Below are 18,450 nucleotides of genomic sequence, written 5' to 3' on the forward strand. Positions count from 1 at the left end.
TGGATTCGGGAATTGGTTTCATATAGATTTGAGAAATCTAGTTTTAAAGAAGTACATGAAAATTACCTAAAACTGAAAAATCCACACAAACAATTTTTGTATTGGCCTAATTATTGTGTAAGAATATAGTGAAAATCTTGCCTCTAAAACCAAAGCATAACAAGCAAAGATCCTCACATCCTCATTCGCGCTGCGCTGATTTCGATAGCTCCCCATACCATCACAAAGTGCACAAGATAAGCGTGTTTGGCCACCCTCCCCCCTTTATTCTTCCCATCATCATAGTATGCGTTGCTCGCCGAGGAGCTCCCCAAACAAGCTCCCCAGCCAGCGCACACATACGGTTGTCACGCTCGAACAAACAAATCCACGAGGCGCGCTCTCTCTCGCTCACACACTCTGTCTCCACCGTAGTAGGCGAGCATTGTTTGTGTGCGTGTGTGTGATTTTCGTGGGAAAATCGCGGCTGTTGCTGCGACGCGCTCTCTCTCTCTCACAAATTTATGAGAGAAAAGCGGCATGGCATGCTTCGCGGCGCGATTGTTTCCTGCTGTACTATCAATGAGGACCATTGTGACTGCTCTCTTTCGGGAGAGAATTGCGCGCTCTCTCGCGGCAGGTGAGATTTTCGCGACGGGTTTTCCATTCTTTCGTGGTCGTCGTTTTTGTGGATGCTGTTGCTGCTGCTTATATCGACGAGAGCGGTCGACCAGTGCGGACAGTGCGAGGAGTGGGACGACGACGACACACGTCGGAAACAGATAACCGGACAAACGATGCTGTGGGTGATGCTTCCAGCAAGACCGTGTTAGTTGCCGTTTTGGATTCGGCAGCGCAGCAGTGTGTGCAAAAGTGCAATAAATGTATATTGTGTTGTTTTTCCTCGCAGAAGAAAATTGATTTCTGAGTGTATTTGAGATCGAAAAGAAAAACTACAATACAACTAAAAATAAATAAAAAATATTAAAAGTGACCGATACATGTGTTTTTCATCGACTTGAGAGCGTGTACTCTTCCGAGTTGGAAAACAAAAGCCAGGTTCGGTGTATAAATAAATTTTCATCAAAGTGAAAAAAAGAAAAACCCGGGAGCATTTTCCGTGATTGAGGAAGACACAAACGAGCCGCCCCGAAGGCAGCGTTTTAGATTAAGAGATCAAAAGGTGTCTGGCTGCGGTTTTCCGCCTGCCTGTGTGGGAGTTTCTTTTTGTTGTTGCTTCTCGGTGTGGTTTGGCGGTGAGTTCGTTAAGGAAGAAGAAAATGAATTGTTATGATAATTGGTTCTGAAGCAGCTAGCAGCGTTAGTTCAGTGTTCAGAGAGGAAACAGAACCCCAGAAGCAGTAGGCGACGACGACGACGACGGAGGTCGGTTGCGGTGCGGTGAAGCACGTGAAAAACGACGAAAAACAGAGCTTGCTACCGGGAGCTGGATCGCGGTAGGCCGTGGAGTGCGGCTGACAACGCAACAACAACAAGTGGTGGGTGCGGCATTCTCTTTTTTATTTAGCATCATTTTTATTGTCTCTTCATCTCATCGCTAGGTTGATTTAAGTGGGATCTTGGCGCGGTTTGTTTGAGTGACATAAATCACTGGTTAACATGCCGAAACGAGGCGTAAAACATGCTTTAATGGCGCAATTCTAATGATGGATTAACTAAGCCAAACATTGATGAGATGTAGTCAAAACGAAATCAAGAAGCAACAATGTTTGACTGACCTTCGGTGAGGTTAGCCACTCTCACATGTACCTACCTTCGCCTAATCAGAGTAGAATAGAATGCAACAGTCTGGCTGGGCTGGGCTGTAATTATATTGTTTCAAACATTCTGAGCTGATAACGATTTGAATGGGATTTGAAGGTTGGGGCGGCGGCACCACCACCACTGGGTTTGCAGTTTGGCATTGTGTTTTTTCGAATGTTTGCTACTTTGTTTTGGATTTGAACAAGATTAATCTGACTGGGATGGATTGTGCAACTTGGCTGTAGGAACGTTCGAATGATGAAACGTTTGGAGCAATGATTAAAATGGTTGAAAAATGTATCATTCTTTTTGGCACTTATTTAAAATTCAGTAGAAACAGTTATTTTTTTTTCAAAAGCTCACTTAAAAAAATAACATCTAAATATTTTTTAAAACTTCCAAAATAAATTGCAGGAATATTAAAAAAATGCCAAGGAACTGATCCACTTTTCTATACATATCGACTCAGAATAAAATTCTGAACAAATGTCTATGCGTGTGTTTGAAGGGATGTAAATATTACGTAAATATACGTAGTCGATTACCTTGGCGCTCATTCGATCCGTCTTGGTCCCATTAGTCCCTATGTAAAACTTAAAAGCTTAGTCAAGTACTTCAAAAATTATGCTACAAGAAATGATTTCGGCTTTAGTCCGGAAGATTGTAAAAAGGTTGGTTTTTGTAAGAAAACCTGTCATGATAAATATTTTAAGCATTCTGGACTCGATGCTTGATTTTTCTGTTACAATCTTATTGGAATTGTCCAGACTGTTAAAAAGGTACTCGAAAAAGTGGATTTTGATTGTATTTTTTTTATTTAGTTAAAAAGCTAAAGCTTTATGAGGGCCTTCCCTAGGGTTTACCCATATAAGGCTCCATATAATTTTGGCAGCTGTCCATGAAAATTTCATGAAAATTCAAATTTGCAATCGAAAAGATCTTTACAGTATTCTTGATTAAGTGCGGCGTTTTCGAGATATAGCCACATATAGTTTGATTTGAACTTATAAAAATTCAATTTAAACAGTGCTCATGAGTACAAGTACCTTTACAAATTTTCAACGGCCTTACTGCCACAAATATCTGACATCATAAATCAATCGAAAGATTTTGCTGTTTTAGCGTAATTTTCTGTTGTTTTGGCAAAAATTCTACCGTAAGTGGTAGCTGCAGAAATTACTGTTGTCATAATCATTTCAGAGTTAATAAATTTACGGATTTCAACATGTTTTTGGAAATAATGATGATTTCTTTTGTGTTAGCTTTCAGCTCTGCTAATTTTTACGATCCTGCTTAAAACATTGGCTGAATCTAGCGAAACTGTCCACGTAAGCCAGGGGTGCCAGTTTTTGAATGGCGGGCCAAATAAGATCACATGAGCTTAATGTGTAAAATTGTTTATTTGAAAAAAATAAATGGGTAATTCTCTACCAACTCACACGAAATCGGAAAAAGTTGCCCCGACCCCTCTTCGATTTGCGTGAAACTTTGTCCTAAGGGGTATCTTTTGTCCCTGATCACGAATCCGAGGTCCGTTTTTTGATATCTCGTGACGGAGGGGCGGTACGACCCCTTCCATTTTTGAACATGCGAAAAAAGAGGTGTTTTTCAATAATTTGCAGCCTGAAACGGTGATGAGATAGAAATTTTTTAGTTTTTAGTGTTTTTTTCGATGAAAAATAGGTTTTTTCGGAATTCTGAGTACGCCATCAAATCGGGCGTCTAATTTTACATAAAAGTCCCTTTGACACCAAATTTCTATGTCATCACCGTTTCAGGCTGCAAATTATTGAAAAACACCTCTTTTTTCGCATGTTCAAAAATTGAAGGGGTCGTACCGCCCCTCCGTCACGAGATATCAAAAAACGGACCTCGGATTCGTGATCAGGGACAAAAGTTACCCCTTAGGACAAAGTTTCACGCAAATCGAAGAGGGGTCGGGGCAACTGCTGTGTGAGTTGGCGGAGAATTACCCAAATGATTTTTTTCAAATTGCAGATATAATTTTCGTCATTTAAATATTAGAAACCAAAAATTCTATTTTCCGCTGCTTTTGTTTCAAAAAGCTTCAAATTTATTAAAATCAACAAAATCTAAACATGTGCAAAACAATATTTTTTGTAAGCTATGTATAGCAATTTCATGCCTCAACAAATATTGAAAAGAGGTTATGCAATATATTTGTAAGAATTTAGCTACCATGGTCTGATCAAGGTCGAGAAGTGTTTTGGGCAATTTGTGGCTGAAGACAATCGTTATTTCACAAATATACTGAAAATGAAAAAGATTACTCGCAGTCGAATTTTTTTTATTTAAAAAAAGGTGACTAGGGCGTCCAATTTTCCCGGGTTTTGAATTTCCCGGGAAACGGGAAAAATATTTTTGAAATCCCGGGAATTCCCGGGATCCCGGGAAATTTTTGAAGCAGTCATAAAATCTATGTTTTCATAATATTTGATATGTTTTCAAGCTTGAAATCATAGAATTAGCTCAATAACAAAAATTGTTGACAATCTACACTTCAATCTAAACAAGGACGACAGTTTTTAAATAACTTAGGCCGATGCAAATATTTTTCAAAGTTTTTGTCCCTCGGCTCTGGCCAGGGTCGAGGAGTGCGCAAAAAAATAAAAAAAAAATAGAAAAATTTCAATAACAAGCCATTGTCCTAACATTTGAATGCAAACTGTGATTTAAAATGCATTTTATACTAGGTCACTTGTTTTGCAATCATTAGTTTTCAAAATATTAAGATTTGACGAAAACAAAAAAAAGCAAAAAAAAATCTTTGCTGTACTAATCATCAAAAATTCAAAAGATTTTAGAATCAATCCAAACATGCTAAAAACGATTTAAAACGCAGGGAAATGCTTTTTAAATCAAAATTAAATAAAATTCCATAGAAATTCTGAAATTTTTTGATAAATATTTTTTGCCCCCAGATTTTTCGGGTCAACTTTAAAAAAATTTTTACCGGTCTTAAGAGTAATTAAAAACGTTTTTTTTTTGTTGTGTTTTGGATTAAAAAAAAAACTACAAATATAAATTTCAATGTGATTCAAATTAAATAAGTGTTTCATAAATATATTTCTTTAATATCTTGACTTTTTTTTGATAAGGTCCTATAAACAAATGTAAACATTGAGTGTATCCCTTTCACACCTTATGTCAAAGTCGATCGGAGTAAGCGGGATACACTCAATGTTTACATTTGTTTATAGGACCTTATAAAAAAAAAGTCAAGATATATTTTTTATATGCCGTAACTATAAAAGCTGGAAAAAAATTTAAAAATCGAGAGGAGACAACAAAACCAGATTTTTTTTTTTGTAAAAAAAGGTCCTATTTGCTTTTGTATATCATATGTTTTATGTTTTTTTATGTGTTATTTTATATAAAACATATTTTACTAATTATTAGGGTGGGTACGGATTTTGAAAAGTTCTCAGATCAAGTTCTGGTGTGGTTCCCCATGTAGGACATACCCATAGGGACTCTCACGCCAAATTTCAGCTCATTTGGTTGAAAACTGGCTTGTCTCAAGCGGGTTCAAGTTTACATGGAAATTACTATGGGAAATTTTGAATTTTCGTACATTCGTTCATACAGGCCTGGGGAAACCAGGTAGAAACTTCTAGGATGGCCAGAAATGAGCGGAATCGTCTGGAGAACAACTTTCCCTGAGAGACCAGGTCGATTCGTTCAATCCCCATCGAGCTCAACGGCAATACATCCGGGGTTTTCGGAACCAACGGTTTTCCCCAGAAAAGCATCAAATTTTCCTTAGCATGCTATGAATGTTTGATGGACACCGCGACGCCACATGTCAAATAGCTACCACGTGATTGTAAAGTTTGCACCATAACAGTTTTTTTTTCTTATTTGGAGGTTTAGAATACAGCTAAATAGTATCAGGGTCACCATAAATGATAATTCTATAGTTCAAAAACTAATAAAATGTAATTTTTTATAGGCGATGCTAGTCCACGTGGTAGCTGTTTGACATATAGCGTCGCGGTGTTCATCAAGCATTCATAGCATGCTAAGGAAAATTTGATGCTTTTTTGGGGAAAACCGTTGGTTCCGAAAACCCCGGATGTATTGCCGTTGAGCTCGATGGGGATTGAACGAATCGACCTGGTCTCTCAGGGAAAGTTGTTCTCCAGACGATTCCGCTCATTTCTGGCCATCCTAGAAGTTTCTACCTGGTTTCCCCAAGCCTGTAGGAGCGAATGAACGAAAATTCAAAATTTCCCATAGTAATTTCCATGTAAACTTGAACCCGCTTGAGACAAGCCAGTTTTCAACCAAATGAGCTGAAATTTGGCGTGAGAGTCCCTATGGATATGCCCTACAAGGGGAACCACACCAGAACTTGATCTGAGAACTTTTCAAAATCCGTACCCACCCTACTAATTATCTTTAAGTTACTACCTCCAACTGGGGAAAATCAGGACTACAGGCTGAAAAGGTACAGGAGAATTCAAAGCAATAAGTTTGTAAATCCGTGTACTAATTGTTTTGTTCTGTTCCTGTTTTAACCGAAGTTCTTCAAAACACGATGCAAAAAATTGACATAAATAGCTGTCTTAATTCGTTATGTTTGTCGTAATTTGCCCCAGATTCCGGTGTTTGATGAGAAATAAATGAATATTATTTTTTTTTCATATTTCAAATCCTAAATAAAAAAACATTATACCCAGTCTATTAAAAAAAACATAAAATTTAATAGAAAATATTTGAAGCACCAGGCATTTTACGGCTCTGTGAACTAAAATTTAAACAATTTTCCCTAATAAGCCAAATTCAAGCTGATATATGCCGAATACAAATTTAAGTACTTTAAAATTCGTATCGATTCGTATCGATTCAACTGTTCATCAATTTCTGCAACCAAATCTGAATTTCCAGACCAAAATTGTTTTTTTTTTTTCAATTTCGGGAATTCGGGAATTCGGGAATTCCCGGTTTTGTAAAAATCCCGGGATTTTTGTCCCGGGATTTCCCGGGATGGACGCACTAAAGGTGACACTTACTTTTAAAAAAGCCTTCAATTATTTTTTAAAATTAAGTGCAACTATTTGATAAATCATTGCAAAAGGATTTTTGAACAATTATTCATCCAATCGAAAAAAATCTATAAATTTTGGTCCGCTTAAATAAATTTGTGCGCTATGACTTTTGAATCAATATGGAATACATATATTTTTGCAGTGCTTTACTTTAGTCTTATTTGGAAATTTTACAACCCATTTAAAAATGCTTTCACAAAATTTAATATTTCCAATCATTTTCAAGCTTGTGAAAATGATTCAATAAGATAGATTTTCAACAAATTATTTTCACTAAACTAAAAAACATAAACTTTACCTTAATTTTTAAGAATAACAAAATCACTTTACAGATGGATCAAAGGGTCATTTAACATGATCATTCAAAAAGAGTCCGCGGGCCACAAAAAAATTGCCCGCGGTCCATACTTTAGTCACCCCTGCTCTAAGCGATTCAAGACACTTTCCGTGAAATCATCTTTTTCATTGCACAAGAGATACACTCAATGAGTCTTCACGCCTGATGTGAGCCGATTGAACCAATTTAGTATTTAGATATCCTGGCATCTGGTTTTTGACCAAATTTAAATTTTGAGTGGTCGAAAATGTGTATGGTTATTAACAAAGCTTCTCTGATTTTTGATTGAACCAAACACATAAATTACTTTACACTTCCCTAATTGATTTGATTAAAAGCTAGAAAAAAATATGTTTTGAACAGCTAAAACTTCTTCTTATTTTAAATTACAAATATTTTTCGAATATTAATAATTATTATTACATTATTACAAAACGAATCCTTGAACCGAAATATTTCAATTTGTTGGAAATAAGAAGAAGCTCCGTTGCATACCAATATACTTTTCATGCCCTCTTGATGCAACCTGCACAATGATAATACAATTTTTATTCAACGCTTTTGAGCGCTAGAATTGCAATTTGGGACCATCCATAAACCACGTGGACACATTAGGGGGGGGGGGGGGGTATGGCGATTGTCCACGCTCCATACAAAAAAGTTATTTTTTGTATAGACAATTGTCCACGAGGGGGGGGGGGAGTTGAGAATTCCAAAAAAGTGTCCACGTGGTTTGTGAACGGTCCCTTTCCAGCATTGAAATTGTAGTATAAAATCAAAATTAAGAAAAAATATCATTCGTTAATTAAACGCTTCCACCGTCGAACAAATTTCATTTTCGCGTAGCTTCGTGACACAGATAAAACTATGCCTCAAATGACGTCAAAGCTAAGCTAAATAAACAACATGGAACCGTGTCCAATCGTGAGATAAATGAACCGAAGGGTCAACTGGTCGACAGGTGCCCATGCGTTTTTTATTTCATCCAAACTGATGTTGCCCAAATTTTGCTCCCACTCCCCACCCCATCCATCTACATCCGTCCTACAAAGTCGCTAAATGCCATTTAAATTGTTAATTAAGATCCTGTCCCGCTCATTTCCCATTCCGCTTTTCCCTCTCTTCCTCTCTTGGGTTGTTGGTCGATTCTTATCGTGTTGTGCGAGCTGGTTCGGCTCGCCAGTCAATCATTCATATTTCCATCTGCTCCCAATACATCATAAAAATGTTGTCCTCAGGAAATAAAAAAAAGTGTGCACACACGTACACCAATTCGAACAAACTCTGTTTCATTTTTCATGTGGGTGACGTTCGCATATGTGTTTGAAGGATTTTTTTTTCTGCTTCTGCTGTCAAAAGGCAATTATTTTCCAGTTGTGTTATTCTCCAGGAGAAGTTGACAAAAAATCTCCTTCAACTTTTTAATATAGCTCGAAAACTGTTTACATATGTAGCATTAATTAGCTATATAATAACATTTAATTTATTGGAAATTAAAAAAAAGCGTTTTCTAAGACACATTCAAATGTTTGTCAAGGGTTCTGATCAGGGGACAGTTTTTGTTACTGGCGCAGAAAGATGTTATTTTGTTGTTCTGACAGTCCTCTCATCTGTCTGCCGCCGCGAATTGCCGCACAAATACACGCACAAAACAACACTCACCCCACCCCTTTTTCACTCTTCAACATATTTCGTAATCCATTTCCATTTACCTTAATAATTTACGATTATCTCCTGGCTGCGGCACTCCACCGCGGCTCGGTGGCACTCTCCTTCATCCAATTTTCATTTTTTCCGAGAGGGGCCCTTTTTGCCCCACCCAGCCCCTAACGTCAAAACGTCGAGGATCGCAGTAAACTTTTTTTTCACTCACTTTGTTGTTTGGTTGTTTTGGCTTGCCTTGCGACGGGGGGTGGGCGGTTTTTCCACGGCCAACTTTATCGATTTTCATTATGTTGTGAGTATCCTTTTTTTGGCGTGTGCGGCCGGCGGCGCCCACTCTGCAGAGAAGGCACCATCAAAGGAGGCTGGGCTGGTGGCTGGACCATTTTGACGGTTGGGACCGGCAACCGGCCAACTTGGATGGCTATTATTTACCCTCATCAATTTTTAAAAGTGGTCGACTGGCTCAGCTGGGTGAAAAAATGGAAGGATCCACAGAATGGAAGTAATACGGATGAAAGGAGTTGAGGTGGGAGTTGTTTGTTGATTGAATTACTTTTTCCTCAGGTCATTGAGGTTCGAGTTGAAGATTTTTAGAATTTATGAATTAAAAAACACAAATTCCAAAATTACCCATTTTATTCTGGCATAATACAACAAAAATCTTAAGTTCCCCCCTCCCTTTCACCGCCGTCGAGCTCAAAGAAGAGGGAGGCGCAAAAATTCTTAATCGCAGCCCTTTAACCCTCATTAAAAAGCATTTAGGAGTGCAGCCGGGGCTTTTAGTGCGATGCGAGTTTAGCCGTTAACGTGGAGAGCGGGGTCGCGCACCGTTGTATGCAAATTTACATAAATTACCGAATCGTAAAATGTCACCATCTTCGGGCTGAAGGTGGCGGCGGCGCCTGAGTCTGCGAGCGCTGAATTTTTGGAGCGAATTTTTTCGCCGGGTCGGACTGTGCAGATTACCGTGGGGGAGCGAATGTGGGAATGTTAGTTAAATTAATGATGTTCAATCTATTTCGAAATTTGTACAATCTTTTGCAGTTAATTTGTCAGTTAGTTAAAGTTAACTCTTAAAAAATGAACGCTGTTAAAAAGTAAAAAAGAAATAATTTCAAACTTATTTGGGGATCTCGTAGAGATTTTCCCATATCCCTTAAAAAAAGTTGACATTTACATTTCCCATCCTCAAAATCCCTTTCTTTGTCCCTAGTGCGCGATGGAAATGAAAGCGGCTGGCAATGGATGGCTTTCATGATGGTGAGAATATGGTTCAAGTAGAATTATCAATTCAATCATCGTCTCCAAGTAAAGTGAAGCAAATTAAAAAAAATGTCTTCATTTTTTGTTTTTAATTACATTTGCTAGAATTTTAAATATTTTTCAATAAAATTCAATAGATTAAATAATCACAAAGATTTAAAAATGTTTTCATATTTCCTTTAAAATAATCATTTTGAAATAATAAAAAAATTAAAAAATATTAAAATACAATAATTTAAAAAATTAAATAATTTTTAGTTAGAATAATTTTCAATAATTTTCAATAATTTTCAATACTTTTCAATAATTTTGAATAATTTTCAATAATTTTCAATAATTTTCAATAATTTTTAATAATTTTCAATAATTTTTAATAATTCTCAATAATTTTCAATAATTTTCAATAATTTTCAATAATTTTCAATAATTTTCAATAATTTTCAATAATTTTCAATAATTTTCAATAATTTTCAATAATTTTCAATAATTTTCAATAATTTTCAATAATTTTCAATAATTTTCAATAATTTTCAATAATTTTCAATAATTTTCAATAATTTTCAATAATTTTCAATAATTTTCAATAATTTTCAATAATTTTCAATAATTTTCAATAATTTTCAATAATTTTCAATAATTTTCAATAATTTATAATAATTTTCAATAATTTTCAATAATTTTAAATAATTTTCAAAAATTTTCAATAATTTTCAATAATTTTAAATAATTTTCAATAATTTTCAATAATTGTCAATAATTTTCAATAATTTTCAATAATTGTCAACAATTTTCAATAATTTTCAATAATTTTCAATAATTTTCAATAATTTTCAATAATTTTCAATAATTTTCAATAATTTTCAAAAAATTTCAATAATTTTCAATAATTTTCAATAATTTTCAATAATTTTCAATAATTTTCAATAATTTTCAATAATTTTCAATAATTTTCAATAATTTTCAATAATTTTCAATAATTTTCAATAATTTTCAATAATTTTCAATAATTTTCAATAATTTTTAATAATTTTCAATAATTTTCAATAATTTTCAATAATTTTCAATAATTTTCAAAAATTTTCAATAATTTTCAATAATTTTCAATAATTTTCAATAATTTTCAATAATTTTCAATAATTTTCAATAATTTTCAATAATTTTCAATAATTTTCAATAATTTTCAATAATTTTCAATAATTTATAATAATTTTCAATAATTTTCAATAATTTTCAATAATTTTCAATAATTTTCAATAATTTTCAATAATTTTCAATAATTTTCAATAATATTCAATAATGTTCAATAATTTTCTACAATTTTCAATAATTTTCAATATTTTTAAATGTATACCAATAATTTTCAAAAAAAATAGATAATTTTCAATAATTTTCAATAATTTTAAATAATTTTCAATAATTTTCAATAATTTTCAATCATATAATTTTAAATTTCAGTATACGACCCCTCACGGTCACCACGGAGAGCAAGCGAAAAACGGTGTCTCCAGAAACACTTTGCATTCGATCTCATCACTGGTGGAACTAAAGCGGTATGGGGTTAAGGGGATGTTCGACCTATCTTCCCTTGCCGCATGATAATCGTAAAATGTTTTGTTGCGGGCCGTTTTCGGACTCCTCGTTGTCGTCGCAGGGCCCCGTTTTAATTATCGCTTCAATGCCGTACAAAGTTCGGTTTATTGTTGCGGGGAAAATGATACCGACTGTAAGTTTTTTTTTGTTTTTAATTCGTGGAGGTTATTAAAAGTTGACAGTGCTTTCGCCGGGACAATATTTGCAGCATAAAAAGGTGTCTTTAGCAGTTTTGTGGTCCGGAGAGCATAAACAGGGGTTTTAAAAAAAAGGGTTACTGCGATGACGACGACGTCAGCAAGGTAAATCCGTTTTATCACCGTCGCCGACGACTTCGTCGTCGCACACTTTGATTGAGTTTCGCGTTTCGCGCCAAATCCAGCCACTTGTAATATTTTGATGAATCGTAAACGTGACAAGATGCGATTAAATGCCGATCGTGGTGCGTGCGATAAAAGTCTTGGAACGGGCATATAAAAACAATTGATGAATCTGAAATTTGCCTTCCTTTCTGGAATTTTATTGCCGAGCGATGGCCCTTCACCCTTTCCCGAGAGGAGTGAGAGAGAGAGAGAGAGAGATACAGAGTTTAAAGACCATTGTCCGTTGATTTCTTATACTGACAGAAACACTCTGTTTTTTTTTTACATTTTTAATGTAGCTTCATTTTAGCCGAGCTTCGTTTTTGTTTCATTTGTTTTATTATCATAATACGTTTTAAAACCTCGGTCTTGATGGAGCTCTTCTTTTTTTCTCCTCTTCCCTCTCTGGTTGGTTTTGTTGTCTTTTGTATCCCCATCTTCATTGGAAAACAACTCCGAAACGATCGGAGTGGCCAACAAACGCCGGAGAGAGGCAAATCATTTGCTCATTTTTATGGTCCACCCGAGATGACGATGGTGGCCGGTGGAAGGGCACGTACGCAGATAAGACCGTTTGGACTTTGGAGGAGTCGTTCAGAGATGACTCAGATCTCTGCGAGAGCAATTATTCGCATTTTTGTTCGTTTGTCAACTGGTTCGCACGCCCCCTGGTCCCGGCGGAAAGGAGTCGTCAGGCAGGGGTATTTTAATGTACTCTGGAAGAGAAACAAATGAGCCAAGTGCCAAAGGAAGACGCGGTCGTTGGACACTTGTGTCTGGCTTTATAGGCAAATGAGCTTAGATTAATTTGCAACTTATCACGTTTAATGACTGGCGAGGCTCGATTCGCTGGAAGACCCTCGGGAGGTTGGTTTTCGAAGAAAAAGTATTGAAATTGGTGATGACACCAATTCAATTCAAATTATAAGCAGATTTATCAATTTATCAATTTATCAATTTATCAATTTATCAATTTATCAATTTATCAATTTATCAATTTATCAATTTATCAATTTATCAATTTATCAATTTATCAATTTATCAATTAATCAATTTATCAATTTATCAATTTATCATTTAGGGCGTCATCCATAAAGTATGTCACGCTCTAGGGGGGGAGGGCGTGTGTGCAAGTGTGACATTGCATGTTATAAGTATAGGAAAAGCTTGACAAAGGGGGGGAGGGGGGGTAAATTTTGGCTGATTTTAGCGTGACGTACTTTATGGATAAAGCCTAGTTCGACACGCTTTCGCGTTTTTTTTTTTCATTTTTTGATTCGGATGAAACTTTGTCCACGCATTTCCTATGGCAAAAGAAGAAATTCTGTATTTTGAGAAGAGATTGTCTGATCGATTTGGTGTCTCCGGCCAAAATGTAGGGTTATGATAAAGAGCAATTCCAGCCCAAAACTTAGAATTTTTTAGGTACTTTTTTCTCGACCCTTTCCCATTTCAATGAAACTTTGTAGACATGTTATCCTAGGCATATATAAGCCATTTTTGTGTATATATACACTCGATAATGACATTTGAGAAGGGCGTAAGTGTTTTAAATATTTTGGTATTTCCTAATTCAAAAATTGCTGTATCTCGAAGCCGTTGCATCGTATCAAAAAGTGGTCAAAGACAAACTTGTAGGAAATTTGACGGGCTTTCCGAAAAAAATACACTGAAAGAAAAAAACACTCCATTTTTATGCGATTTTTTGATTTTTAAGTATAAAAATCAAATTTGAAGGTGAGCCCACGATTTTTTTTCGTTCAAAATTTTTGTGAAAATAGCCTAAGATGATACAAAAAGATTCACGAAAAATGCAGGATGGAGCAACTCACTTAAAAAAATACAAAAATCATTTACTGAAACTGTTTTTTTGAAAAGTGCTCTAAACGTCAAATTTTTCAAAAACCGAATACGGGAATCGATTCTCCAGACAATTTTACATAAAAGTCTCCATATTGACCATTGTCCTTAGTCCATTCCTTGTGAAGTTACAGCGGTTTTAAAAATAAAAATGTTGAAAAAATAGGTTTTTTGATGGTTTTTGGCAATTTCTATATGACAGACTTGATTTTTCAGTCTCGAAAATATTGTTACCGGAAAGCTCGTCCAATTTCCCATAAGTTTGTCTTTGACCACATTTCAATTGGATGTATGGGCTTATAGATATAAGCTAATTACATTGCTCATAACTGAAAACATAATATTTTTTCAGTGTAGTATAGTAACCTGGATAGTAAATTAGCTTATATCTGTAAGCCCACACATCCAATTGAAATGTGGTCAGAGACAAACTTATGGGAAATTGGACGAGCTTTTCGGTAAAAATATTTTCGAGATTGAAAAATCAAGTCTGTCATATAGAAATTGCCAAAAACCATCAAAAAACCTATTTTTTCAACATTTTTATTTTTAAAACCGCTGTAACTTCACAAGGAATGGACTAAGGACAATGGTCAATATGGAGACTTTTATGTAAAATTGTCTGGAGAATCGATTCCCGTATTCGGTTTTTGAAAATTTTGACGTTTAGAGCACTTTTCAAAAAAACAGTTTCAGTAAATGATTTTTGTATTTTTTTAAGTGAGTTGCTCCATCCTGCATTTTTCGGGAATCTTTTTGTATCATCTTAGGCTATTTTCACAAAAATTTTGAACGAAAAAAAATCGTGGGCTCACCTTCAAATTTGATTTTTATACTTAAAAATCAAAAAAATCGCATAAAAATGGAGTGTTTTTTTCTTTCAGTGTATTTTTTTCGGAAAGCCCGTCAAATTTCCTACAAGTTTGTCTTTGACCACTTTTTGATACGATGCAACGGCTTGGAGATACAGCAATTTTTGAATTACAAAATACAAATATATTTAAAACACTTACGCCCTTCTCAAATGTCATTTTCGAGTACAATTGGCTCCATATACACAAAAATGGCTTATATATGCCTAGGATAACCTGTCTACAAAGTTTCATTGAAATCGGAGAGGGTCGGGTACAACCGATTCCCTATTTGACATGGAATTGCTCTAAAGACTTTTCGGAAAAAATGGTAGACTAGAAAAAATACGATTTTATTAAATTTAAATTTTTATCACTAAAAGTTAAATTCCCAAAATAAGCATTTAAAATTTTTCGATTTTTTTTATGTTTTAGGGGACAATCTTTGTCTTTTTCAAGTCATAGCTACTTTTAGGAATACATTTTCGATTTCTTTTCGTTTTTTTTTTGCATTTTAAAAATTACTTCTTGTATGAAAAACACCCCTACAAAGCTATGCAAATCTACTGCAGTTTTGTCTTTGGGTCTTTGACAATCGGGCAATCAGTTTTTAAGATACAGCATCACAATGTATTCAAAATGTATTTTTTTTTTAAATTATTTTCCGTATGATTTCAGGTAACAAAAACCCACAGCTTTTGAGACAGAAAAGTATGGAAAAAAAGATGCAGATCTATGATTTTCTGAGAAAAAAAAAACAAGAATAAATATAACTGTTTATTTTTACCTAATTATGGTTGAAAAAATCCTAATCAGACCATATACGCCCTATTTAATAAAAATGCAAAAAAAATGAAATAATATTCTAAACAGTTTATAATTGTTGAACATTTATCATTTTTGCCTTCCTCACCTTACTTTGGAAAGGATATAAAATCACTCGGAATGGTTTTAATCGATCCGTCTTAACGTCCCCAAAGTTGCTGTTTAAATTCATGCAGTTTTATCATGTATTTAAAAAGTTATGTTAAAAAAAAACTGTTTCATATCAAATTAAAATTATGGTAAAAAGGGTGGTTTTTTCATGAAACCCTCACATGTTATATATTTTTAGAAAGCATATGAGAAGACATTTTAGGTGGAGTAAGAATTTTCAAGATCTGACCTACCTATCTTAAATTACAAGCAGTTTAAAAAATGGTCTGAATTCACATAACCTCAACTGGTCGGGTCTGATCGCCACGAAAAAGCCGTGTAGAGGGATGCCATTTTTCTCAAAGGTTGTGTCTGTATAATCTTGACAAAAAGTCTGTAGGTAGTCTGTTTTTTTACTCATAACTTATTTTTATTAGGACCTCTTAGGTGCTGCGAACGTTAGGGGAGATCCATAAACATGTGGACACTTTAGGGGGGTTGGAATCACTATAAATGAGAGGAAGGCACCAACCACCTATAAAGGTGGATTAAGTAACGTTTTTATATATATAGTTCATATAAAAAATTTCGACGGTTTTGTTCGAACGCGAATCAATTCAACACGGAAGGTCAGATTGAGGTGCTCTTTGTTGCGTTGGGTTCGTTTAAGTCCAAGGAAGGTTCTTACGCTAACTAATTAACACTTTGGCCACTCTGGAACCGATTCCGGAGCAACGGCAAATTGTATGGAGAAAGTTACGTAACATCAAATTTTGATCACAGGAGGCTGAATAAGCAAAAAAGCAAAAAACGTCAACAATCGAAAAAAAAGGCAGAACGAAGTTTATCGGGTAAGGATTGTAGTTCATATTTTTTGTGAATTTAGAAAGGGGGAGGTAAAAAAAATAAACAAAATTTGCAATGTTCGTAGACTATTTAAAAAATAAATAAATAAAATAAGCTCGGTGACCTTTCGTCAAATTTTCAATGTAAAAAAACATGTGGAAAAAAATATTTTCAAAATTGTTAAATCCAATTTGAAAAGTCCCTAGATATGGATTTTTGGACCTTTTCAAATATGAAGCTAAATTTTAAAATATGGATATAGGAGTTCATGCAACAAGTTGGAAATAGAAGTTTTTCAACACGAGTCGTACATTGTTCCAAAAAGATTCTCCCAAGTTGGATAAATACGACAAGTGCAATGGACGATTTATTCAATGTTGTTGAATTCAAAAAGTTTTAATAAAATATTATAATTTTTGAAATTTATAAAATTTTGTATATAAAATTAGCTTAACATTTTTTATCATCTAATTCAACAATGTTCAAATTTCAAACCTTCTCGTCATAACACTTATTTTTGTGCTGCCGTTGTTTGCTCTCCGGTCAAGATTTCTCGTTTGAGTTTGTACGTACTCAAACTCATCGCCACTCGTATAAGAACGGGGTTTGAATGGCTGCGGCTTAAAACAAAGAATTTAATTATGTTGACATTCGGTCGGGGTTTCTTTTTTTTGTGTTCGCGCCTCCTCACAGCAAGAAATGATCTTCTTTTTTCCAGCATCGTCATCATCATAATCATCTCGAGAGTGAGCTCAGCACAGAATGTGGACTTCTGTGTGTATGCCTTTTGCTATACTCTGTTATCTTTCTTTTTTTTAATGTCGTCGTCATTTGGGATGCTTTTTGTTTCGACGTTTTTTGTATGTTTTGTTAGGGTGGTCTCATCCAAGTAGAGGATATTTGAAGTTGGTATGATGAAATATTACTCAAGACCAAAATACATGCCCCCACCTTAGTGTTATGCAAAGCGAGCTTTCGAGAGCAAATTGTGGGTGGTTCAGCAGAGCTGCTGGAAGGGGTTCGACGGGTGAGAACAAAAGATCCAGAACATAAAAAAATGCGAACAGATTAAAACAAGTTCATAATAAATTGCTGATGGCAAGCAAGAGTGAGGGGAGATCTGGAAAGTGCTATTAAATGTTTTATATTGTTTTCTGTCAGAGCAGCAGAGAGAGGATATCTCATTTGGAAGAGGGGGTAAGGTGCACGGCGCAGAGCAGGGCATGAGAATGAAATGAATCCGATTCGGATGGATCGTGCAAAGTGGATTTTGTGCCGGTCAAATGAAGAATAACGAATGCAAATTGTTGCGCGGAGAATCGTCATGCGATTTTAAACTGCTGATTGCGAACTTATTGGAGCTGAAGTACATTGTTGGTTTTAAATTTACATTGATTTATTTTTTTCAGTTTTTTTATAATATTTGATTCTTGTGTAATTTCTGAAAAATAAAAAGTTTAAAAGGATAATGTAAAAAACTTGAATTCGAATATTGACAACAAAAGTCTCTAACAAAGTAAGCATTGATCTCTTCAATCATCCGGCACCGGAAAACCAGCGCCAACTACGTGTCGATTTCACAAACACGCACTTTTCATGAAAAAACGCAACATTTCCCCCTTTCATCCCATCACCACCAATCCAGTGAAAACTAGATCATTTTCTCCCTGTTCTTGATGATTTGCTCTGCCACCAAACACACTTCTGAAAAAATAGAACCACTCAACTGATCGCTTCAAAACGCGATGAACCCAAACGAAAAAAAGAGTAGAGTGGTTCACATTTCCAAACAATCAATTTTCACTTGCCATAAAATGTTCTTGTCGATATTAGTAACAACAAAAACAACATCAACCATAACCGTTCGCTCAAAAAGTTTTATCGTCGGAAGATTTCTTTCTCGCGCTGGAAGACTTCCAATGTTTACGCAACGTCTCGAATCAAGA

At 35.0% G+C, this 18,450-nt stretch overlaps 1 protein-coding gene across 2 annotated transcripts in view; it reads left to right on the forward strand.

The window, feature by feature from the left end:
- The first annotated feature begins 693 nt into the window (after positions 1-693).
- The window catches only part of LOC120419068 (uncharacterized), an 89,012-nt gene continuing 71,255 nt past the window's right edge, over positions 694-18,450 (forward strand). For both annotated transcript variants that reach the window (XM_039581646.2, XM_039581648.2), the window contains exon 1: positions 694-1,478. The gene's annotated coding sequence lies outside the window, so the exon portion shown is untranslated. The remainder of the gene's footprint in view (positions 1,479-18,450) is intronic.

This window comes from Culex pipiens, chromosome 2 (genome assembly GCF_016801865.2).
Source record: "Culex pipiens pallens isolate TS chromosome 2, TS_CPP_V2, whole genome shotgun sequence".
NCBI lineage: Eukaryota > Metazoa > Arthropoda > Insecta > Diptera > Culicidae > Culex > Culex pipiens.